The sequence below is a fragment of the Sinocyclocheilus rhinocerous genome, unplaced genomic scaffold (assembly GCF_001515625.1).
Source record: "Sinocyclocheilus rhinocerous isolate Xijiao unplaced genomic scaffold, SAMN03320098_v1.1 scaffold659, whole genome shotgun sequence".
Taxonomy (NCBI): Eukaryota; Metazoa; Chordata; class Actinopteri; order Cypriniformes; family Cyprinidae; genus Sinocyclocheilus; species Sinocyclocheilus rhinocerous.
In genome coordinates, this window is record NW_015652995.1 from 1,176,400 (window position 1) to 1,203,343 (window position 26,944).

The window sequence follows — 26,944 nt, forward strand, 5'->3', positions numbered from 1 at the left end:
TCGTGTGTTTATTAGTTACGTTGAATCAATGAAAGCAGTTGAATCTTCTGTTTATTCAGCTGCAGCGAGAAATTTTCTGGGTTTCTTCTGCGAGGAGTATTTAGAGTTTCAGCACGAGAGCCCACTCTGGCCTTCGGATGGAGATTTACTGCTGATCACAGAACCGTGCTTCACTGAAAGATACGCATGACAATCGCAGCTTCTGTCGAATCGCGATCTCGATTCCATTTCGATTTATCGTGCAGCCCTAAGTAAATACATAAATAATGTGTAGCAGAATGATAAATCTCTCACATATGCAGACATTTGAGAAGATCCACTTCAAAATACATGATGCAATTCACAGACATCTGACATCAAAACCATTGAGCTGTTCAAAGTCATTGAAGTTACTGAGCTACGGTACGTCTTATTCTACTAAAAATTTGTCTAAAGAGATTTTATTGCTATATTTGGTGGAATAGATGTAGCTGAAATGACCAAACCACTTGTGAAAAGTGTGAAAATCTTTTTGTCCTTTTCTTTTTCAGTTGATTCTCTTGCTGATTATTGATCATGACACTGAGACAGAATACGAGGCCTTGTGGTTTCAATTATTCAGTAGATGCAAGAGCCGTGTTGGTGGGAAACAAAATGCCTTGCAGCAGTTTTCTGTTGTTCTAAACTGAGCGTTTGTGTTGTATTTGGAGATACAGAGGATGAACTGAAACTCACTTGTGTCGATGAACAAAGCATCCACATAAAAGTTGGTACAGACAGATCCCAGGATGAAACCACAAGCAGGCCCAAACACCAGTGTGGAAAAGAGTATACCTGAAATACAATAATAAAAATTATAATTATAATATGCTCATTATACTATTACACAATAGTAAGTAAACTAAGTTCCAAAATTTGTTGTTATATTTGTTTGTAGTTTTACAATGAATATTACCTCAAATAAAAAGAAATAAAATTGTATTTGTATGGTATTATTATTAAAATTACATTTTATAATATAAAAATATTATTTAAAATAAATGTAAATATTTTCGAATCAAGTTTATAATATAAAACAACGCTAATCAAATTTTCACAAGTAATATTATATATAAATACAAAACAAATATTGTCTAGTATTATTATTAAAATTACATTTTATAATATAAGGATATTAGGATATGTATAAAATAAAAGTAAATATTTTCTAATTAAGTGTGTAATATAAAACAACAGTAATCGATTTTTCACAATATTTCAATAGCAGGGAAAGATTTAATTTTTCGAGCCACAAGGTGGCACACTCAACCCAAGACGGACCATCAGAAATACATTAGGAACATTTTTCTACGAGAAACGTTGCAGTGTGTATGCAGTGTTATGTTTTCATCCTTTTCCCATATTTTCCCCACATTTTCCAAAATAACACAGATTAATTCAAACAAGCAAAGGGCAACAGATGTCTACAGAAACACTGTTATTCCTTGATGCTGTTGCTGTTTGAAACAATCATATACTGCATTTGCTGTTATTTGACATTACATGTTGCAAGATTAATAGTAGTGTATTAAAATAAAGCAATGAATACTATGTATAGTAATACTAAAAATACAGTATAATAAGGAGGAGCATTCACACACACATGACTATGAGCACAAGCTGTCTGAACACATTTTCCAAGTGAAGAATGAGAAGTAAATTTCAGAGTAATTCACCAGTTCTTGACAGGGTTGCACACAAAGCAAGAAAAAAGGGATTTGCTTTTGAGAGGAATAGAGTGGCAGAGCTCCAAACAGACGATGCCTATCAGAAGCGGCAGACATCTGGGGCACAAATCCCTATTAATATGCTGTCAAAAAGTGTGACAGCAGCCCAGCAATAGCCCTGTGGGTCACATGCAGCTTCTGAGATTATGAAGCCTTTATCCAGGCACTCTCATCAGCTTTCCTCGTCCTCTGCCATTCTCTTATTAAAACACACACAATATTGTTTCATTAAACGATGTGTGCCTGTGCTATCACCAAAAGCGGTCTTCCCTTCTGAAAATGTTCCCGCCACGATTATTCAGCAAAGAAAGAGATAAAAGTCTCCAGTGATTGTGCCAAATGTGTCTTGCAGAACTGCGATTTGACGGAAGCAAGTCTGGCACCCAGATTTAGTTGTAATTTATGATGCGGTACAACAGGCTGGAAGGACAATGACAGAGAGCTAAAAAGCATGGCCAGTCTGTTACTGACAGGTGTTGAGTCTGACCTTGCTTATGTCAGCCTTTTATGTCCTCAATACAGACCTCCTAATATTACAGGGAGTTTGGGAGTAAAACCATGCATATAAAAAAAATGTGTGTTCACCCAAATAATTAATATTAATATTATTTATTATTATTATTTAATAACTTAATATGTTTAGTATAATTATTTCATATTGTTGTTAATAATAATAATAATAATAATATACACACCAGGAGTGGTATGTGCATGGAGGAAATGGCAATAATTGACAGTACAAAAATAATAGAAAACCAATATGAAATATGCAATCAAACTGTGTAAATTACTCATCGACCTATTTAGCAGGAAAATTAAATAAATTATAATGAGTTTACATGGTGAATTTCATAAATGTATTTAAACTACTACTCTAATTGTTATTATTATTAATTATTACTTAAGTACTCTAATAATTTTCAGTTTAGACTAGATTATAGGCTAGACTAGATTATTATTATTATTATTATTCAACTTGATGACTTTCAGATATAACACTGAATGGCTATAGTTAATGATTTTGTTTAGAAATTCAAAAATAATCTATTAAATAGAGGTATAGGTGTCAGTATCTATATATCGACAATGACCTTGATCATTTTTGCCATTAAAAATAATGACATTACAAATATTATTTAAAATACTCCTTTATATTTATTCTACATTCATTTGGGGATTAAACATATGTATTTGAATACAAATTTTAATATTTGATTAAATTCATCACTTTAATTTTTGTTGATTCATAGCCATAATTAAAAGATAAACCAGACAACAATTTAAGCTAAAAATCAAAATTTTCCGGTCAAATATTAAAATAAATTATAAAAAATAAATACAAATAAATTATTGGTATTATAACAATTATAAATATTATAAATAGGAACTGTGCAAACTGTATCATGAATTTATATATTGCTAAAACCCTGATTCATTTGTATTGATTCACAGCCTTAATTAAAAGATAGACTAAATAATAATTTGACCTAAAACTCTTAACTATTTTTTAGATCAAATATTAAAATTAATTATAAAAAAATTGCAAATAAATTATTAACAATATAACAATGATAAATATTACAACTGGGAACCATGTAAACTGTAAGAAGTATATTATACTGGACTAAAAACCCAATCCAACCCACTGAAAACCATACTCATCAACTTCTGAGAAACATCACTTTGATATCAATGTTGAAACAAAAGCTGAAGTGACCTGCTAGACTGTGACCTTTGATCAGTTAGCTGGAATTCCTCAAGTACTGCTTAATGTGCCTGATATCCAGACAATGCTCTACAATGCAAGTCTCTACACTGAAAAAAAATAAATAAAATTCACAGATCACACATTAAAATGCAGAAGGGCATGCATCCTTTAATAGACCCACAATCAAGCCCACATACAGAGACACGTCATATCTGAGTACTGGCGCTGCATTTCAGCATCAGATGGATGGAGCTGAAGCCACAAGGTCAGTAACCCCAGAGGAAGAGACCTCACACTACACCGAGCCAGACAGACGCTTGAACCACAACAGATGTGGCTCACTATCCTCCAGCAACCAATTATTGAGTCTGTCTGGAAAAAATGAGTCACTTTCACCAGTCCCTACATTACAATGCCTCAGATCAAAGCGGGAGTTTAAATGTGTGTGTGTATGAATGCTTGTTTGTGAGGTCTGTTTCCTGAGCTTCTGGCCATCTGAGGGAGTGTACTCACACATGCACACGTACACACTGCAAACCGCGTGTCCCGTTAGAAACCGCAACCACAAGGTCTGCTCTCAATTTACAGTTTCCCACGAATCAAATAGGAACAGGTTGCTGTGAAATGTTTTCCTGCAGTTTTGATAGAAATGACCACTCACGGAAAGTTAGAGGGGTAAGGCTGCATAAGCTATTTATGGACACATTGTTATTTATTTGTTAAAATACATTTAATATATCATGTTTTTTTAACTGAAAAAACCCCCCCAAAAAACATGAAAAATCAAGTTTGGAATCCGTACATTTTTTATTTAAAGAAATTAATACTTTGGCAAGGACACATTACATCGATCTAAAGCGGCAGTAAAGACATTTTTTATGTAAAGTAAGTTTGGAGTCAGTTAGAATTAATTATATATATATATAATTTAATATTTTATATAACTTTTATTCAGCAAGGATGCATTAAATTGATCAAAAGTGACAGTAAAGACATTTTGAATGTTACAAAAGATTTCTATTTTAAATAAATGTTGTTCTTTTGAACTTTCTATTCATCCAAGAGTCCTGAAAAAAAAAATCTATCAAGGTTTCTGCAAAAAAATAAGAAATGTAAATAAAGATATTTTACATTTTTTTAAATAATATACTGTATCTTAAATAGTATAGAAATGTTTTATACATTTTAAGAAGTATACATTTTTTTGCATTAAAATTTTATCAATTTTATTAAAAGTCTCAGTCTACAGGTTGAGGGTTGAGAGGGGGGCACCACAGTAAAAGCATGGTGTTGGATTCACAAGAAACAGCTGCAGAGTTTCCATCCCAACTGTTGTGCTGCCCAGTGGAAGGCACTGTGGTGTTTTTACTGTGTGTTGCCTTAGAGACTGCATGTGCTCATAGCAACGTTTCAGAACTGACAACCCTCACAGGAAACCTCAAAAAGGCAGCAGAAATCTTGCAATCACCTTTAAGGTATTGTGATAGCTGGTTTTTGGCTGAGTACCCTACCACAGTGAGAACAGAAAAAAAATTCCATCAACTTCTTCAGAATGCAGTTTCTTTCTATATAAAGCAAAATAACAGGTTCCGTGTGATTGATAAGCATCACTTCTTGTTAAACAAACGTCATATTTAACCATAATGAGGTGGGTTTTGATAAGAAAATCTAAACTGACGTCCTAAAGTGATTTTGGCTCATAATCTAATTGGAGATAATCTGATGATTCAAATGTCAAAAACTGGTATTAAATGTTTGAAATACATAGAGTCATTCACTCTTTTTTCCCTATCTCTTTCTGCTGCTTCTCCAAAACTGTGTCTGTCCTGAGTGTCCTTTCATTTTTATTTCTCATGGGGACTTGAAACATATATAGGATTAATAAAAACCTCCTGAATTTCATGAACACAAAACTGGGCCTTTAGTCACTGGAGGAATGGGCTACTTCCTACATCCTTTCCTCTAATCATCAACATGCAGGTAATTATATCCAATTTACTGCACAGTACAAATTCGGTGGTAAGCATTTTTAACTTTACAACTTAAATCATCATTAAAGCGCAGGTATTAAAATGGCATGCTGTGTAAGGTCCATGATTCACTTAAATACCTTGGAAATTGGTCTTTCTTCCAGGAAGTCTTGTTTGGGTACCAAGGAAAAACATTTATGTGTGGCCTATTCCACTGCCACATTTTAACATCCACTTTCAGCACAGCCTAGAGATAATGGTATAATGCTGCAGCCTTTTATTGCCTGAAATGTCCTTTTAGAGGACAGAAAAGAATGACATTTACTGAGAATTACACATGAATCAGCTAAGTGTCTATGATCATGAACTCTGACAACCCTTCAAGAAAGGATCTTTATAAAAGCATTCAATCTTAAGGAAATTGTGTCTACTTTCCATACTTTATAACACATTTAATGTGTTCTAATTTACATTGGAAAAAAGGTTCTGTTAAAAATTAATTTAGCAAGTTTATAAGAACTAAAACAGCATTTCAATAATACTTTACTTCAACAAAAATACTCAAAATGCTTGATAACTTGATTTTTTTTTCTGTCAGTGATGCATTAAAAGCATATGGCAGTGAGTGTTAGATGACTTTAATGAGGTGTAAAATGACTGCAAGAAACACGATGGTGTGTTAAATTATCATCTGAGACAGTTTTATGTGACACTTTATGATAAATCGCTAACACTGTATGTAGATTGCATTAAGGATAAATAATAAGACAAATTCCTTCAATATTCTTATTCAACATCCAAAACAATTGCTCAGTTTTATAAAGATTTGAACACAAGCTGTTTTTTGTACTTCACACAACAGACCACACTCACACGTCTCAGCAGGTCTTTAGCAGTTATCAATTCAACATTAATTTCAGCGTGAGACAGAAATGATAAATATGTGGAGTGCAAAGAAAACAAAGCACTATATAGAGCAATAGAATTAACACCGTTCTTACAGAAAGAGTGGGAAAATAATGGGCTTCTCACACTGAAGACATCGCTAACCCTGTTAGAAATAGCTGTTAAATTGTAAAGCCAAGATCTACTGCATTCTCTCGCTGCACACATTTTATGCTTTACTTTGTGTTAGTATTATACTTTTGCCACCACAATTCTGCAATAAGTCCAGAAGACAAATCTTATAATTATCTTTTTTTAATGCTAAAAAAAGTATTTTATTCTCACCAAGACTGCATTTATTTGACAAAAATATAGAGGTAATATTATAAAATATTTAAATTACAACTTAAAAGAACTGTTTTCTAGCTGAAAGTATTTTTAAAATGTAACTTATTCCTGTGATGGAAAAGCTGAATTTTTGGCAGCTATTGCAGCCATTACTTCTTCAGTGTCACAATATCCTTCAGAAATCATTCAAATATGCTGATTTGGCACTCAATTGGTAGTGCATGTGGTATATTTTTGAATTCAAGTAATATTTGATTTGATTTCAGCACAACAACTAAGGATGCACAATATATATTGATACCATAACCTTTCAGCCGATATTATATTGTTTTTATTTATTGTATTTGTTGATATTAGAAATATTGGCTAATATTGGATAAGCATTTCCTCTATTTCTAAATTATATTATTAATAATAATAATAATAATTCATTACATTTATATAGCGCTTTTCTAGGCACTCAAAGCGCTTTACATTGTCAGGGGGTATCTCCTCGTCCACCACCAGTGTGCAGCATCCACCTGGATATATGTGGAGTGCAAAGAAAACAAAGCACTATATAGAGCAATAGAATTAACACCGTTCTTACAGAAAGAGTGGGAAAATAATGGGCTTCTCACACTGAAGACATCGCTAACCCTGTTAGAAATAGCTGTTAAATTGTAAAGCCAAGATCTACTGCATTCTCTCGCTGCACACATTTTATGCTTTACTTTGTGTTAGTATTATACTTTTGCCACCACAATTCTGCAATAAGTCCAGAAGACAAATCTTATAATTATCTTTTTTTAATGCTAAAAAAAGTATTTTATTCTCACCAAGACTGCATTTATTTGACAAAAATATAGAGGTAATATTATAAAATATTTAAATTACAACTTAAAAGAACTGTTTTCTAGCTGAAAGTATTTTTAAAATGTAACTTATTCCTGTGATGGAAAAGCTGAATTTTTGGCAGCTATTGCAGCCATTACTTCTTCAGTGTCACAATATCCTTCAGAAATCATTCAAATATGCTGATTTGGCACTCAATTGGTAGTGCATGTGGTATATTTTTGAATTCAAGTAATATTTGATTTGATTTCAGCACAACAACTAAGGATGCACAATATATATTGATACCATAACCTTTCAGCCGATATTATATTGTTTTTATTTATTGTATTTGTTGATATTAGAAATATTGGCTAATATTGGATAAGCATTTCCTCTATTTCTAAATTATATTATTAATAATAATAATAATAATTCATTACATTTATATAGCGCTTTTCTAGGCACTCAAAGCGCTTTACATTGTCAGGGGGTATCTCCTCGTCCACCACCAGTGTGCAGCATCCACCTGGATATATTATATTAGGCCTATCTTTGCCATTATCTAATGCTCACTTAAGGTTAATCTTTAAAAACACTAATAATTTAGTAATACTTTTAAATGCAACCTTTAGTAAATCTCAAAATGAAAGTCAAAATAAATTGTGCTGTGATGCCTAAACTCACTTGTAGAATAAAATTTTTTTTTAGGTCTTACTTTTATTCAGACAAAAAATGTAATATGTGCCATTTAACGGTTATTGGCCATAACATGAAAATAATTATATTTTGGCCACAATGTCATTGCAACCCTAACAAAAACATATTGTTTATTAATATATGCTATCATTTGGATTTAACCGAAAACTGATTTTTTTTCCCAAGCAGGCATGAGTAATATATGTTTCCTTACAGGCACAAAGAAATTGTAGTTGAGCTTCAGTCAAGTGCTTTGTGTTTATTATAACTTGCTGCAATAGTCTTTTTACCCATCATAATCCAGAGTGAGCTTACAAAGCAACTCCACCTGTGTACGCTTATGCGACATAAACACACACACACACACACAATTTTGCTTGGGTAAGCATGCACATATACGGTACTGTTGAGTTACTTCTAATGTACTTCAGTGCTAAAAAGCATTCAGTTAACAGATAAACCTGCACCGTATTACACCATAAATCAAAGACTCAAACAATATGTGTGGCATGACACATAGTCAAAATCTCAGGTGTCACGGCATCTGACCTAGGCTGTTTTAGACAGTCAAAAATGGAAAAGAAAGCAAATGAGAGCAAGAGAATGAGTGCTTTCCTGTCCATCTTTCCAGTATGTAACGTGTGCCCTTTAGAGCCTACTGACAGACTGACAGCGAAAAATATCCACAGTGACACTGAAGCGCTAGGACTAGACTTTACACAGCGAAAGAATGCAAGAATTATGCAAACATAAAGTCAGGTCAGGGACTTCTTCATGCTGTCAGACTGAAATTTTCACTTTCTGTTCCTCCATTCCTGTTTCAGAATGCGAATGTGCATTACTTTCATTTTCCGTAGGGAAGATCAAGAGTTTTGTAACACGGGGTGAACTGTAACACCATCAGCTCAACCAATTAGACACATGCTACACAGGGATGAAATGATTATCAAACATGACCACCATTATTATATTTTTAAAGCACTTGACTCATGAAACGACAGTGTTAAATGCTGAAGGAGAGTCAGTCAGTCTCATAACAGCAGAGCAGAAGAAAACTGACAGTAAGAAATTGTGTCTAGCAGTTTCAAAGGCAACAGCAGGATATCAGCAGATGGCCAGTGTCTCCAATAAACTTGGTATGATATTTTAAGACACTATTAAGTAAGACTGACGAGGGCACATGCATCATATATCTACATAGAAATCTAAATTCAGTGTATCCATGTCTAAGACAACTGGATAACTCTATATTCTTAAAGGAACAGTTCACCCAAAAATGAGAAAATATATTGTTCCAAACCTGTATGACATTCTTCCACTGAACATAATGGTGAAAAATTGAAGAATGTCATGGCCATTATTTTCATATAAAGAAGATGAATGGGGGTGGATGCTGCAATGAATAAGAAATATCATAAAAATATTGTTGTACGCCATATATCAGAAGAATACAGAAAAATATCCCAGACGCTTATTTCGATATAAAGAAGGGGAATGGGGACAAATGCTGCTGAGCATCAACCAAATTAATTAATTAGGAAGAAAATGAAAACATATCATACATTTAGCCATATGACTTGTGCACTATATTTAAAATAATTTGTAAAAACTTATAGAATAGCTTTGTGCAATGAATAAATCAATATTCATGTCATGAAAAAAAAAACTCTGAAAAACTTTGCAGTAGCTCTCAAACCAAATATGGCGGTGTTAGATGCGTCACATCAGGTTTGATATCTGTAATTATAAGACGTCAAGTCTGATAAGTCACATTTAATTATTTATATTTGATTGTGAATATGAAGTTAAAAATGACTCAAATTCCCATTCACTGCATAGAGTTTACAATTTATTTTATTTATTTATTTTACAATGTTGATATGATATCGTGATATAAAATCCTGATCATAAATATATGTGTCCCTTCTCTTCATTACTCCCCTGCTGTTCAAATACATCAAACTGTCTGTCACTCACAGACTAATGCTACACGCCACTGACCAGAGGCCTGTCAGTCTGAATCTAAGCTCGGATGATGACACCACTGTGTTTTTGACTAAACAAAAACTCTAACAGGCATACTTTTTAAAATATTGTAGGTTTAATCTCAAACAATATTTCAAATGCCAAAAACCTAATCCTATTAGGGTTGTGACGGTGATGAAATTTTCCCACCGGTTAATCAACGTGTGACAACACCGGTAATACCGGTATCACCGACCGGTATCACCGTCAGCACCGTCTATCGCGGCAAGCCTAAATCCTATATGCCTAAATAAATAAAATCTTTCATGTAATGGAGCCACAGTTGTGTCATAGCGAAACTGGTCAAATCAACCCAGCAACCCAGTGCAAACAAATAATTTTAAGGTGAAACCAATGCAAATATGTGCTTTCCCTATGGTGCATTATGCATACACAAATGCACACAGACACACATCCTTTCTGATGTAGGGAAGTTGAGAGGCCAGGAGGCTTTTGATTTCTGTCCAAATAGTTTAGGACTGTTTGGTTTTCCCAGGGCATGGGAGGAATTTTCTCAAAGAACTTTACTCAGTCTGGCATCTGGAACATGAGGCGAAAAAAAGGGCATAAGCAATCTCTCAGATTATATAATTCACAACCTGCTTGACACACACATTCTGGTTTTATCAGAAAATGGATTTCTATTTTAGACTACCTAGGCTGTTTGATGCTTAAATGTATGAGTCAGCCACCTATAAATAAAAACACAAATGAGCACGGATGATAATAATGATTATGATTATAGGATTATGCAACTATAGTTGTGACATGAGGTAATTGCCTCAAAACATGGATCTGGAACACAACAGGTCTTTTATTTTGCTCTAGTCAGATGAGGTGAACCTGTCTACTGCTTGTCAGCGTTTGAGCGACATGCCTCATATTATCAAAGTGACAGCGAGGAATCTGTGGACTCCTATGGATTTGTTCTCTTAACTTGTTTCCAAGAGATGCACTTCTCTAGCAACACATCGCAGGAAAGTAAACACACCTGAACATCTGAAGAGCTGGAGGAGGAGGCGTGGCTTTGGAGAGTGATTATGCAGGGAGGGGATCTTGCTTTCAAAGCTAGCGTGCTATTGCTAGCCTTTCTCGAAATCGCCTACCTTTAATGACATAATTACAGACTGCTCACAAATAATATAATGCTAGGGCATTGTAATATAATCTGTACTTAGAATAACAAGATATTAAGGCTTCAGTGTCTTTATGGACATAAAAGTGTCAGAAAACTATTTATGGCTGTAGATTAGGGCTGTGCAATTAATTGCATGCGATTGTCATGCGCATCTAGTCAGTAAAGCCGGTTCCGTGATTAGTAGTAAATCTCCATCACCTTCTTTCAGATGGAGCGGCATTTACTACACAGAGCCGTAGTTCACTGACGATTAGGCAATATCGCGTTCATTATCGCAGACGATTCAATCTGCGATAATGAACCTTGCTGGTTCAAAAACATCAAAAAATCTTGGTAGAATGGTAGTGTACTGTACAGTATATCTATCTATTTATCTATCTATCTATCTATCTATGCACAATATACACACAGCTGGACAAATTAAACTAGTCCACAGGGCCAAAATTGCCCCATAGCTGAAGAAACACCCATATATGGTTATAGAACCCATGAAGAATTGAGGACAAAAAAGCTTTGATAAGACAGATAATCCTTTAATCTATTTGAGCCACAGAATTTAGGGTCCCATCAGCCAAAATGGCAGCGAATGCTTATAGATTATGCTGCTCTTCATTATTGCTGTTAGTGTTAATATGGGTGCATCATAATGAAATATAGGACACGACACAACAAGTAGGCTAATTAGGCTACTCTTTTAAAAAGATGTCTGGTAACGCTTTAGATTACAACCCGCAATGTACTGCCTAAGTAAACAGAATTTACAGCGTAACTTTTTTGTAATTACAGTGTACCTATTCAGTACCTCCGTGTAGGTATAAGGTAACAATATGCGAAGTTTGGGGATTAAAGGAGTAATAATCTGTAAAATGGAGGTATTGAATAGGTACACTATAATTACAAAAAAGTTACACTGTAACTTCAGTATACTTACGCAGTTCTTTGCAGGTTGCATATCTGGTTGTTACCCCCTTACTACCCAAACGTAACACATTGTTCCCTTATATCTACACGTATGTTCTTTATAGGTACACTATAATTACAGAAACGTACACCGTAAATTCAGTATACTTACATAGTTCTTTGCGGGTTGTAATCTAAAGCGTTACCAGATGTCTTTAAATCAGAAATAAAGATCTGATTCTTTTGTACTTGCAACATGACCAGATTAGTTAGCAACAAACAACACAGAATCAGAGGGATATTCTACTATGACTCAAAATCAATCTCAACTATGAGGCAGCATAAGACGCTTGGAGCAAGTGTATTTTTGGAACATTTGTGTGGGTTATCAAGGATCATATGTTAATTAACTTCTTCTCATTAAATTGATAGTGTTTCTGTTCTCCACCCTACTGGCCTAAATAATCATGACAAAGCCAAAGAGAGTGAAAGCAGGAGCCAAATTCAAAAGCCAAGTGCAAAACACACATTACACACATTACAACACTTATATGCACTTAGGTATACTGTTCTTTATCTAATATTCATGCAGTTTAAGACTTACTGACTAATGCTTTGGTAGTAAGGTTGAGACCTCACATTAGACTTCAGTATGAAAGCTGATGGCTCTTTAATGCATTGCCGATTCAGTGCTGAGTACCGTAGCCTGAAACCGCAACTAATAGCACAGAGTATCGCCGCAGGCAAGTATACAGGCCCGGCTCCAGAATCAAATCACTGAGGGTGCTTCTTAAATTAGTGAGGGTGCTGTAACCTCTAAATTGTCCATAGAAGAAACACAAAAAATTGCAAATACCCTGCTTCCAACTGATTTGCCTTCTACTACTACTCATATTAGCTATATTTATTCAGTCGATCTAAGAAAAATGTGTGTTGATCCTGGCTTTTCAGTATTCCAAATCTCCAACGTCTTCATCAGAACAGCTTAGCACACATACTTGGAAAATAATTCAGCATGCCAGCAACATCACAGCCCAATGTTAACCTTAAGTTGGGTTCACAGGAATAAGATAAGCCAACCTGCCTTTTGAAGAAAGATAGAAATATGCACCTGTGCACCTTCTTTGACTCACTTCAAAGGATCCCAAAATATCCTGGGGTGGCGAAGACCACCAAAATACAGGCTTATATGTTCACACACAAACAAATGCTAAAGTGTGAATAAATGGAACATGCTGTTGTGGAGAAAAAAAATGCAGTCAATGATGATGTTTTCACAAGCCATATAATGTCATTTAGTCTTATTCAGGAAGGTCTAAAATAGCTGGAGAAAGCTTTCAGTTGATTACTCACTATTAAGTGCCCTCAAACAAAATGAAACAAAACAAAACAAGACAAAAAAAAATTATAATAAAAATAAAATAAATAAGCTAGCTGGGGATAAATGAATCATGCAAACCAGTCAAGCCTTAGTCTTCTCAGATGATGGTCAAGCATTACATTGTGCTAAATCTTCCTTTCGTCTAAACACAGTAAACGGGAACTGATCACAAATTTCTCTGTATCTTCGGCATCATTGCACTTTCTTTTTAGCAGTTGGCTGTATAATAGCTTGTGGCAGTCTCACATTACCACAAATACGATCAAATTATAAAACCAGGGCTGGCATGTTTGCAAACAGACCTTCCTGACTGTTTATATTGCACCACAAGGGCAAAGAGTGAGATGAAGACCAAAAGATGGAAAGAAAGATATACAGAAGAGACAGAAGGCCAACAGATATGTCTTGGCCACTGGTGCAACTGGCATACTTTAGCTGCTGTGTCAGATGTTTCCCTTGGGCTAAGAGCCAGAAACACAAAAAGCCCTGAGAGAAGATATGCAGGCAGCAGCCTTGAAGAAGCAGCAGGCCTGAAGTCTCAATGGGCCTATTGGTGAAGAGCTCCAGCTGCACTGGTGGATGGGGCCGCAGTATTGACTACAGCTGGTCCACCCTTCTTCAGCAGGTGCCTTGGCCTAATTATCAGTATGACGGTGCCAACAGCAGGTCTCCAGATACTTCCAAGCTGTATCCAGAGAGGAACCAGGCCACTGAATAAAGAAACCCCTTAGAGCAAAGCATGCCTGCTATTCGTAATTAGGCGCTAATTGTACTGCATCCGGAAGGGAAGCGGTAAATAGACCAGATCTGCCATGTGTGAACTTTAGTATTGGTAGAAAGTTGCAGTACTAATCTTTCAAACAAACATGACTGTGATGAACTGAGCTAAAGATGAATTGCAGATATATTATGTGACTCATCTTAGTTCATCGCAAGCTCACAAAGATACATTATTATCAATAAAGTTCTCTACGCTGCACAACGCATCAACACTTTGTTATAATGAGATGATTCGTTCTGAACACAATACCAGAACAAAAACTCATTTGGTTTACGAAATGCGCCTCTGGTTTAAGAAACGATCAAATTATAAAACCAGGGCTGGCATGTTTGCAAACAGACCTTCCTGACTGTTTATATTGCACCACAAGGGCAAAGAGTGAGATGAAGACCAAAAGATGGAAAGAAAGATATACAGAAGAGACAGAAGGCCAACAGATATGTCTTGGCCACTGGTGCAACTGGCATACTTTAGCTGCTGTGTCAGATGTTTCCCTTGGGCTAAGAGCCAGAAACACAAAAAGCCCTGAGAGAAGATATGCAGGCAGCACACAACGCATCAACACTTTGTTATAATGAGATGATTCGTTCTGAACACAATACCAGAACAAAAACTCATTTGGTTTACGAAATGCGCCTCTGGTTTAAGAAATCAACAGATATGCCCGTGATTGGCTACATTGCTCAAAGCTGCAAAAACACATTGACATAGAAATCAATATCAAGAGTGCAATGTAGCTTTTTTTTTTGGCTTTTACTCTTTAAAGGGGTGGTTGATTGCGATTTCACTTTTTTAATGTTAGTTAGTGTGTAATGTTGCTGTTTGAGCATAAACAAATATCTGCAAAGTTACGAAGCTGAAAGTTCAATGCAAACGGAGATATCGTCTTTTTTATCAATAAAGTTCTCTACGCTGCACAACGCATCAACACTTTGTTATAATGAGATGATTCGTTCTGAACACAATACCAGAACAAAAACTCATTTGGTTTACGAAATGCGCCTCTGGTTTAAGAAATCAACAGATATGCCCGTGATTGGCTACATTGCTCAAAGCTGCAAAAACACATTGACATAGAAATCAATCTCAAGAGTGCAAACCATAACGCACTGGATAGTTTGCCAAATATTCAATAAAATGTCATTGATACAGCTTTAACTGAGGGTGCTTTTGATTTAGTTTGAGGGTGTTTAGCACCCTCTAGCACTCCCGTAGAACCGGGCCTGCAAGCATATAATAGTAACAGCAATTATACTTGAGAAATGGGGTCTTTCAAGGACAGAAGATATGGTTAGGACAACAAGTGCTCTGTGTATCCATAGAAAACGTATATATATATATATATATATTTGATTAAATTACAGCCTCATTGTTTCACTGGAGGAGTTTTGAGTGCAAATATAAGCAGGAAACATTTGAACAACAGATTACCATATAATGTGATTATACAGTGAAGATGGATCACTTAAAAAAGAAAACATTATTTAAACAGATATGTCTTGGCCACTGGTGCAACTGGCATACTTTAGCTGCTGTGTCAGATGTTTCCCTTGGGCTAAGAGCCAGAAACACAAAAAGCCCTGAGAGAAGATATGCAGGCAGCAGCCTTGAAGAAGCAGCAGGCCTGAAGTCTCAATGGGCCTATTGGTGAAGAGCTCCAGCTGCACTGGTGGATGGGGCCGCAGTATTGACTACAGCTGGTCCACCCTTCTTCAGCAGGTGCCTTGGCCTAATTATCAGTATGACGGTGCCAACAGCAGGTCTCCAGATACTTCCAAGCTGTATCCAGAGAGGAACCAGGCCACTGAATAAAGAAACCCCTTAGAGCAAAGCATGCCTGCTATTCGTAATTAGGCGCTAATTGTACTGCATCCGGAAGGGAAGCGGTAAATAGACCAGATCTGCCATGTGTGAACTTTAGTATTGGTAGAAAGTTGCAGTACTAATCTTTCAAACAAACATGACTGTGATGAACTGAGCTAAAGATGAATTGCAGATATATTATGCCATGTCCTGACTAATGCGGTCTGATATGGGGTTTTTAATGGCAGATGTCAATGCTGATATCTAAAGATGAGTGTGGCACATCACTGATAAAATGGCGATATATAAATATAATACTGTAATGATAACAACTGATTTACATGCACAACAATATGCTGAAAACTATTAAAAATTATTTTAGAACTAAACAGATAACAACTAATAAATGGCCTATATTAAAATTCTATACTATTTGGTCTGAATAAACTAAAATTACAAAGACTAAAAATAGTTGCTTTGTTACAGCAATTTAGGCATCTCAACATTATATTGTACAGTATGAAACAGATAAAAATAGATATTCATTCTGCTATTAATAACAGTGTTATTAAGTTATTAGCATTATTAAATAATTATAATCATTAAATGACTGCACAGTTTAAATATAGGTATGTATCTAAGAAGTAAACGTGCAATTAAATGTTTAATATTTGCGGTTTGTGTTTGGGGTTCAGTAAGATTTTTTATTTTCATTAATTTATTTATTTTTTTAAAGAAATTAATGCTTTTATTCAGCAAGGACACATTAAAGTCTAAAAATTAGCATTCAAATAAGCACTGTTCTTTTGAACTTTATATTCATCAAAGAATGCTTCTATTATAATACAAAATTTCTTGTAATAATATTTCAGAATATTTCTGTTTGTCTATTAATTCAGTCACATAGACTTAAGACTGCTTACATTTTTGAGCAGAATGTATCAAAAAATTTCAGATTTAATAATGTTTGTCTATTAAGTCACATAGACTTAAGACTGCTTACATTTTTGAGCAGAATGTATCAAAAAATTTCAGATTTAATAATGTCAAAATTGAAAAAATAAACAAATAAAAATTCCCGATTTATCAACCTGACCAATATATCAATCAATCACTAGTCCTGACAAAGGGAAGCATTTATCCATGGCCAGTATTGATTTTATTCAATCACTGTAAATACTTCTCCATTGACTTACACTGTGGATAAATAGTGGATTGTGGGTGGAAACCTGAGCTGTGCATTAGCCCAGAGGTGTATTTAATGTGCAAAACCAGTGATAGGATTAAGTAAGGCGAGTGACGCCAGATGACTCCAATGATGTTACTCAACCTCATTTTAATGCAGTTTTAATGCCAATCTTGAAGTCTGCCTTTGTTCCATTTAACTGAATCACACGGTGGAATTAATGATAATGAGCGACACCTGCGCCACTCACCGGTCTCGAGTCATTGTTCTCAAATTAAACAAACAGGAGTTAGTAAGGCGCGGTCTTGGCACGAAGCTTATCGGCGAGATGGAAAAACCCATTTAGAATCTAATCCTTCAAGATGACATTACATGTACAGCGTTTCAGTAGCTTGAGCATGCGTGGCTGATGGCAGGGGGTGAAGTCAAAACACTGCAGCAGCCATGCTGACGTGTCTCTTAAGGATGCATCTGAGATCTCTAAACATCATCACTCAGATAAACATCAACATAGCAGAATAAAGTTCAATGTTCAAAAGATTGAATTTTATTGCATTTGTCAGTATTGTTAATCATTATCAACGTTTAAAGACCTGTGGACAATAGTATTATCATGACAGAGATTTAAAATGAAAGGAATAGTTCACCTAAAAATAAAAACATGCTGAAAATGTACTCACCCTCAAGCCATTCAAGATGTAGATGAGTTTGTTTGTTCATCAGAACAGATTTGAAGATTTGAAATTTAGCATTACATCACCTGCTCAGCAATGGATCCTCTGCAGTGAATGGGTGCCGTCAGAATGAGAGTCCAAACAGCTGATAAAAACATCACAATAATCCACAAGTAATCAACGCAACTCCAGTCCATGTTTGTAATGAACAAATCCATCATTAAGATGTATTAAACTTCAAACTGTTGCTTCTGGCTAAAATACAAGTCCTCTAAACATAATATTGCTTTCTCCAGTGAAAAAGTCGTGACATCTGATTCAGGAGAGAAATACACACAGATCAAGCACCGTTTAAAAGCGTAAACAGTCTAAAACAGTTCCAAACAAATATGTTGAAGGATTTTGATGTGAGAGGACAACAGGGAAATGTTATTATGGATTATGGACTCGTATTTTGGTCAAAAGCGACAGTTTAAAGTTAAAATGATTTTAACATTTCATGATGCCTTAATGATGGATTTGTTTCTTGTAAACACAGCTTTTCGCTTCATAGGATGTTAACTGATGGACTGGAGTTGTGTGGATTCCCTGTGCATTATTGTGATGTTTTTATCAGCTGTTTGGACTCTCATTCTGACGGCACCCATTCACTGCAGAGGATCCATTGGTGAGCAAGTGATGTAATGCTAAATTTCTCTGGCATCTTTGGATGGCCTGAGTGTGAGTAAACGTACAGCGAATTTTCATTTTTGGGTGAACTATTCCTTTAAGGTTAAAGGTGCACTTATTAATTACTTGTTTGCTGACTGTAATGGCATTTATCTTAAGTAGATCAGAAAAAAAGAGTTTTCAGTTTCCAATGCTGTTGTATACATATTTCAAACTATATAATAAATATAAATATTTAATATTTTTAATGAAAAAAAATGAGTATACCTATATGCAAAATGATTACTATTTAAATATGATGCACACATTAAATGTTTAACAGCATGCACAAAACGTTAACATAAATTAGACATGCCTCAACAAATTGCATTATGCTAATAAATGTTCACATTGTGAATATAATGCCAGTATTTTATATTTTATAGACATTTGCCAGTGTCCTGCATCTAAACCTACAGCAGAATAAAGTGGGAACTCTTGTCTCCACTGCCTCCATCAGTCACTTATCTGTCATATCTTCTTTGGCCTGGGTGGTGTGACGAAGCCCAGAGCAGGTCTGGGTTAAGTCTTCCCAAAACTGCCTAACCAGAGACAAAAACAAACAGCCTTCACATCTGTCACTGCTACAGTCTGTACTTGACTGCATAAAACTGCATGTTTCAGTTTTTTATTGCTGACGTTTTACTTTCTGCAAAATGTTTTTTGTTCACAAACACTAGTATACAGAATTTTTCTCAATTTCTTGGTGATTCTTATCACCAAATCAGAGTTTCAGAATCTGTAGTTCTTCGCTGCAGATTTGTCTGGAAATTTCTGTGTATGTATTGATTTTTATCAGTTACTAGAAACTGGATATTCAAACACAAGCAGGCTAATGCGTTTGAATAAGCTCTTTCTACAGCTGCTGTCCCCTCACTGTCTTTGGGCTACATGAATCCAATCATTTGCGTCAACATACAGGAATCATGTTACTGACACTGTGAAAGCTTGTAAAGCATGGAGAGCCAGTTCGGTGGGGTTCACGCGTTCCTGACTGCCATGGCAATACCCTGATCCCTGCATGGAGATGCTGTGAATTTCTACAGTCAAGCCCCTGTGGGAAGACCCAAAATTAGCAATGGACTGCAAAAGGCTACAAGAGCTCTGGGAACAGCGTCCATTTAGAGTCCTGACCCCTGTCTGCATTTGTTTTCTTTAGTCAAAAAATGTTGAGGAGGCACTAAAAACAAGATCATCATACACCTGCACTTCTGCTTTAAAAGTGAAGTGGCATACACATTATGTCACAACTGATGTAAAGTCACATTGTGTAATATAGGGGTGTCCAAACCCGGTCCTGGAGGGCCGGTGCCCTGAAGAGTTTAGCTCTAACTTGCCTTAACACACCTGCCTTTAAGTTTCTAGTATGCCTAGTAAAAGCTTGATTAGCTGGTTCAGGTGTGATTAATTGGGGTTGGAGCTAAACTCTTCAGGACACCGGCCCTCCAGGACCGAGTTTGGACACCCCTGGTGTAATATAAAGTCACATTATCAGATATAAAGTGACAATTACGAGAAATAAAGTTGCAACTAACATAGTCACTTTTTTGTAAGATATTAAATGCGAACTATAAAAAAAAAATAGTTGTAATGTTGAGATATAAAGCCAAAATTGTAAGAAATAAGAGTTTCAATTGCAAGATATTAAGTCAGAATGCGAGATTATATATTAATATATTATTAATATATAAATTCACAATTACAAGAAATAAAGTTGCAATTGCAATTGAGATATTAAGTGACATTTTGAGATATGTTGCAATTGTGAGATATAGTTACATATAAATATAAAGTCCTTATTACGAGAAATAAAGTTGCAACTGAGAGATATATAGACATTGTGAGATCTAAATTCAAAAATTCAAGAAATAAACTTGCAAATGTGAGATATAAAGTCACAATTACGAAAAATAGAGGTGCATTTGTAAAAGGAAAAAGTGGTTGAGCCAGTGTTGCAGAAATGTTGTTACATGTGACCTCTCACCTATTGTTTCTACTAAAGGTGGCTTCTAATACACTATAGGCCATCTCTTCATGTATTCTACAGCTAAAATGAGAAGTGGGACTAACAGTGACCTGATAGCTTAAATCTGTGCGTATGCTGATGAAAAGCACTTGGCACGCCAGTTAGATTTGTGGGAGGCTTACTGTAAGGAAGCAGGAAAAGCCAAGCTCTCCCTGTGGGAGTTGTTTTTCATAGGGTTGTGCGGTATGCATGTGTTGCCGGGCCAGTTCAGACCTACCTCATGGCTGGCTGGTTGGCATTCCTGCCTCATTCTGTAATTACGTCTCCACTCCTACAGAGATCGCCCAGAAGCCTGCTCTAAAAGCACTCATGTCTGTCATGTACTGGTCTCGTCTGAACAACACACACATGTAAATATACATGTTATGGACACAAAATGCCCCGATTCCCAAAACACCTGAATGCCATGCATGCATCTTGTTGCATTTTCCTAATAGGTTGTTTATCGAAGCAATTTGCTTCACCATTTAGTAAGTAAGTCGTCTGTTGCTATGGCCAACAGGTGGTAATAGTCTCATCCGACATTAGCATATTTCTCAAACCGCTTTCCTGAGGATAAAAGCTCCATTTAGTGTTCTTTTCAGATTTCAGCAGAAAAAAAGTAGGCTAGCACTTATTTTAACAAAGTACTTGATGGGTAATAATAGAGACACTGAAAGCTAAGGTGTGCAACATCTTTCTTGAAGATTCTTTCTTTGAGAGCATCTTGCATTAAATCCCTGAATCTACTAATGAATGTTTTTTAATAAGATCCCACCGTGCGCTCCACTAATGAAGGCTTTTCACCGTGAGTGCGGAGAGTGCACAGAAACACATGAGGGCAATGTGACGTTCAGGCCGCAGGAGTGCAGATAAGAACGACAGTGTGGATTCAGACTGACCTGGAAGCCATATTCAATGATACTGACAGCCAATAAAAGAGACAATGATGCGGTCTGTTCGAGCTCAATAAAGGCAAAGGGTAACGGAGGCTATTAAAATGTCTATATATGGCTTTCCATATAAGGTTTGCCTGTTAGTCACTTATCAGTTCAGAATGGAGTTAACAGAGCTAAAGAAATATTCATACTTTTGACTGATCTTTTTTTTATATATAAATGACAATAAAAAATATAAATATGTTTTAATCTAATTGACTTTATAAATATATAATATTTGACTTTATATTTATATATTTATATATAATATAATATATAGATTATATAGTATTGTAATCAATAGATATATAAACTACCAAACTTTTTTTTTAAAGAAAATGATTACTTTTATTCAGCAAGGACGCATTAAATTGATCAAAAGTTACAGTAGATATAAAGACATTTATAATGTTACAAAATTTCTAACATCATTTTTTAACATTTCCACAAAAATATTAAGCAGCATGAACTTTTAACATAGATGATAATAAGAAATTTTCTTGCAAGAAAAGAAAAAGAAAATTCTGCTGAAAATCCAGCTTTGCAATCACAGAAATAAATAGTTTTAAAATATATTAAAATGATCAAATTGTTACAATTTGCTACAATTCAAATTGTAATAACAAAACATAAAAAAAATCTTATTGACCCTAAACTATTTTTATAAATTATTTATAAACCTGATATTATTTTTATTACCTAAGTTTATCAGAGATGCTATTAAAACAACCATAGACAAGGAAACTAGTCTATTAATTAAAGTTTGGAAACTTAACCAGAAGCATGTATTAAAATCATTCCAGTTTTCACAATGTTGACTAGTTTTATATCGCTACCAAATATATAGCAAATATTCATTACATTTTCAAGCTCTAGTCTAGAGCTCTTCCAAACACTGAATGAAGGCTGACACAAAATAGCTTCACCAAATAGTATGAACTATGGCAGTAGACCACCATACATGTGGCATAAACCACAAGCATCAAAATGATAGCTCAAAATGCAATGCTTTAATTTGCTTTCTCTTCTAACACCTAACAGTGTGTATTTAGTTATATGAAACACATGTTTAACTCATTTGAAGCAAGCATTTAGCCTACGTTTGTATATTGCAAGATACACTCAATAGTTTCTATGAGAGGAAAAACAATTACACAAGCTATGTTGCTGTGTTGCAAATTAAGAATATATTAGCAGTACGTGAAAACATCAATCTTGGTGATGTCTGAATAATCTGGCCCATTCATGCAGCACATGCCATGCCTGCAGCACGAGGATTTAGACGATCAACTGAGTGCAGCTTCCACTACAATACAACATTGTTCTCAAACGAAACGCTGCTTGTTTGCCTTCAAACTCTGTTGTGCGGCTTATTGGAAAAGCACAGCTCCAAATCTCCCTCTGAGCTTGCAAACTCAAATCAGTGTGTGTCCATTTCCTACTGCTCACTGTCAAACAAGCACTGCGCTCGCCCAAAAGCCTTCTGAAATGCTGGTTTGTTTCTGTTGCATGTGCAAAAGAACTTTGAACATGAGCTGAGGCAAGAAAGAGAGCTGAACAGGAAAAGGAAGAGATCTTGCACAATTTGAGAATAAACCTGACAGAAAAATACACTCAATACTCTCTTTAAAAGACAAAGAAAAAAAATTGTCTGTGAAATGTCTTTGGAGTGGACCCTTATGTCAAACTTAAAAATGTGTATTTGATATAAATTATATGACAAAATATCAAAGCAAGTTGAATCTTCTTTTAAAGCGAGACAGCACAAGCACATAGAAGTTCTAACAAATATACTGTTCGTAATGAAGACACTTTACAGTTGTCAAATATTAGCAGAACATGTTCATATTTAATGTTAATTAGGGTCCCACTGTATATTAAGTGGCCTTAACTACTATGTACTTACATCAAAAAATCAGTACAATGTACTTATTGTGTTCATATTGTATTGCAAAACACTTTTACTGCTATTGAGGTGGGAAACAGGTAAGGTTAGGTACAGGTTTGGTGGTATGGGTAGGTTTAAGGGTGGGTTAAGGTGTAAGGGATGGGTCAAATAAATGTAATTACAGAAATTAATCACAGATGTAATTACATGCAGATATTTTTCAAATATAGAGATAGTTACTCACGCCTTCATCACTTCCAGACTTGATTATTGTAATGCGCTCTATATGGGTCTCAATCATTCATCGCTGAATCGCTTGCAGTTAGTCCAGAACGCAGCCGCGAGGTTGCTGACTGGTACTAAGAGGAGAGAAAGCATTTCTCCTGTCCTAGCATCTCTTCATTGGTTACCGGTGCAGCATAGGATCCATTTTAAGATTTAATTATTTGTGTATAAAGCATTAAATGATCTAGCCCCATCATACTTGTCCGAACTTCTCAGCTATCAGCAATCCTCTCGCTCTCTCAGATCCTCTGATAAACTTTTCTTGCATATACCTCGCTCTCGCTTGAAATTTAAGGGGGATCAGGCTTTTTCTGTAGCCGGTCCTCGACTATGGAACAGCATACCTCTGGACATTAGATCTGCGCCTTCCCTTCCTGCTTTTAAATCCCGCCTGAAGACTTATCTGTATTCCTTGGCTTTTGGATGGAATGTATGTTGGTGTATGTTAATGTGTTTTTGTATTGATTGTGTTTTTTGAGTCATTTCTTTTTATTCTCTTAATCTCTATATTTACTGTATTTGTATATGTACAGCACTTTGGCATACACTAGCTGTTTTTAAATGTGCTATATAAATAAACTGACCTTGACCTTGACCTATATAAGTACAATGTAAAAACATGTATGTACACAATAAGTGCATTGAACCAAATGATCAATTTAAATGTAAGCACATAGTAGTTAAGGCCACTTAATATAAAGCGGGACCTTAATTAGTTATGAGAAATGTCACTTGATCTGATATTTTGTATCTAATGCAATCACATATATTGTGATTTAAATGGTGTGATTTTAAACTCCACATACTCCCGTGCCTGTTTATTGTGGAACCTGTAAAGCATCACAGGATCAAACAGGGACTGAAGGAACTTCCTTTTCAACACTTATCTTCCATTCCTCATCACTGAGATGCATGCATGTGAAACAAACCATGGCCCACGTTCTTTCAGACATGGAAATCTGTGTGCTTTGATAAGACTTGCTGCTCGTGCCTGAATGACATATGTTTCTTGTTATCTGTGAACATGAAATTTGTCTTGTTCTTGTTACCCTGACAACAGCAAAATCAACCAAGTAAGCTATAGTCACATCTTTTTGTACTGAAGACAAATATTAAATAATAAAGACAATATATATTAAAGTCATGTTCTGTCTTCATATCTTCATATCTAAGATTGTCTTTCAGAATAATTCTCTGGAAATGCAAGTCCTGACCTGGAATGGGTGTAATTATAATGTTTAAATAGTACTATATGAATTTATGCATTTATTTAATCAAAAATACATTAAAGCAGTAATATTATGAATTATATATTTTTTTAATTCAAAAGAACTGTTTTCTGTTTTAATATATTTTAAAAAGTAATTTATTCATTTGATTGCCAAGCTGAATTTTAAGCAGCCATTAATCCAGTATTCAATGCCACATCCTTCAAAAATCTTTGAAATATGCAGATTCTTATTTTTATTTATGTTGACAAGAGCTGTGCTGCTTAATATTTTGGTGGAAAAAAAAAACGAACCAAAAAAAAAAAAAAAAAAATTCAGGATTCACTGATAAAAAAAAAAGCATTTATTTGAAATTGGTTTTATAACAATGTAAAAGTCACTGCCACTTTTGATAAATTTAATAAGTAAAAATATTAATTTCTTACAAAAAAATCTCCAAAAGGTAGTGAATGGTAGTGCATATGAGATTAATAAAAATGTGAAAAATAGATATTCATTTATTTTTCACATTTTTATTTATCTCATATATATGCTGCAAACCTCCAAAACTTGCTATCTACTGTTCCCACAGAAGCGTTATTGTGTTATAATCTCTTTTTCCATGCCTTTCTTCCCTACACATACAAAATAAAACTAATTATGTTTAAAACCCTCCCAGCACTGCTCACCTGCTGATTATATTGTGAAAGCTGTGGTCACAAACAATATAAAATATAACACGTTTGCACACACGCATATGCTTTTTACTTATTGACCCAGTGGTTTTGTGCACACGCTGCTTTCTGGCACATAAAAGCTCTTATTTCCTTTTCCACTTTAATAGATCAGTGGTTTTTGGCTTGCCACTGGAAGGCCTGAAACCACAATAAATCACCCTGATAATCATCTACTTTTTACTTACTAAGCCGTAGGAGAGATACATGCTTTTCACTTTTTTCAGTTCACTTATGCAAAACAACTGATGCCTGTGGCTATGTAAACTAAATGCATTAGAAAGCATGTAGCGAACATAAATTACGCTTACTTACCTATATAGAGAGAGGAGTCCTTCTTCCGCACATGATCGTCTATGTAGGACACACCCAGGGGCTGAACAGGTGTGGCACCAATACCCAGCAGCATCTGGGCTCCAATCAGAAGCAAGTACATCATGTTGGTGTTGGCTCTACTCCCACACGGTTCATCAGCTTTAGAGGTGTTGGAGCACACGTCTCGCCCCAGATCCTTGCTCCACGAGTCTGTGATCTTGTACTGACTGGCGAGGAATTCTGGTAATGCGGACAGCAGTGCTCCCAAAGCCATGACAATGCCTCCACAGCCAATTAACCGAGGGCGGTGGGCTTTAGCACCAAAATAACTAACAAAGAGAATGAGGGCCAGGTTGCCGATCTCAAAGCTGCTGGCGATGACGCCCACATCAGCGCTCTGAAGATTGAAGCGCCGCTCCAGTGTGGTCAGCACGCTCACCTAAGAGACAAACAAAGCAGAAGAATTACTGTAATGTTAATTTAAAATAGTTGTAGGTACGATATCACCATTTCACATATTACAGTATCTGAACCGGACGACTAATCTATTCAGCACAGGTTGGTGTTCAGGCGAGTGATGTACAGTGTAAAAGTTGATGTGGCATTATAACGGTTTAATTCCGTAATTTTGTTTAAAGGCACAATATGTAAGATTTTTTTATTAAAATATCCAAAAACCACTAGAACAGTGTTATATATTTTGCTGACTTGTGTACTTACATTATCCCAAATGTTTCGAAGAATGTTTAAATCCAGAGAAATAAGCAATTTTAACTAGTGACACGGACCGTGTCCATAGTGTCATTG

The 26,944-nt window shown here is 35.4% G+C and overlaps 1 pseudogene; it reads right to left on the bottom strand.

Annotated features, from left to right (window-relative positions):
- Positions 1-26,944, bottom strand: part of LOC107715219 (solute carrier organic anion transporter family member 3A1-like) — a 51,771-nt pseudogene that overhangs the window by 9,350 nt on the left and 15,477 nt on the right.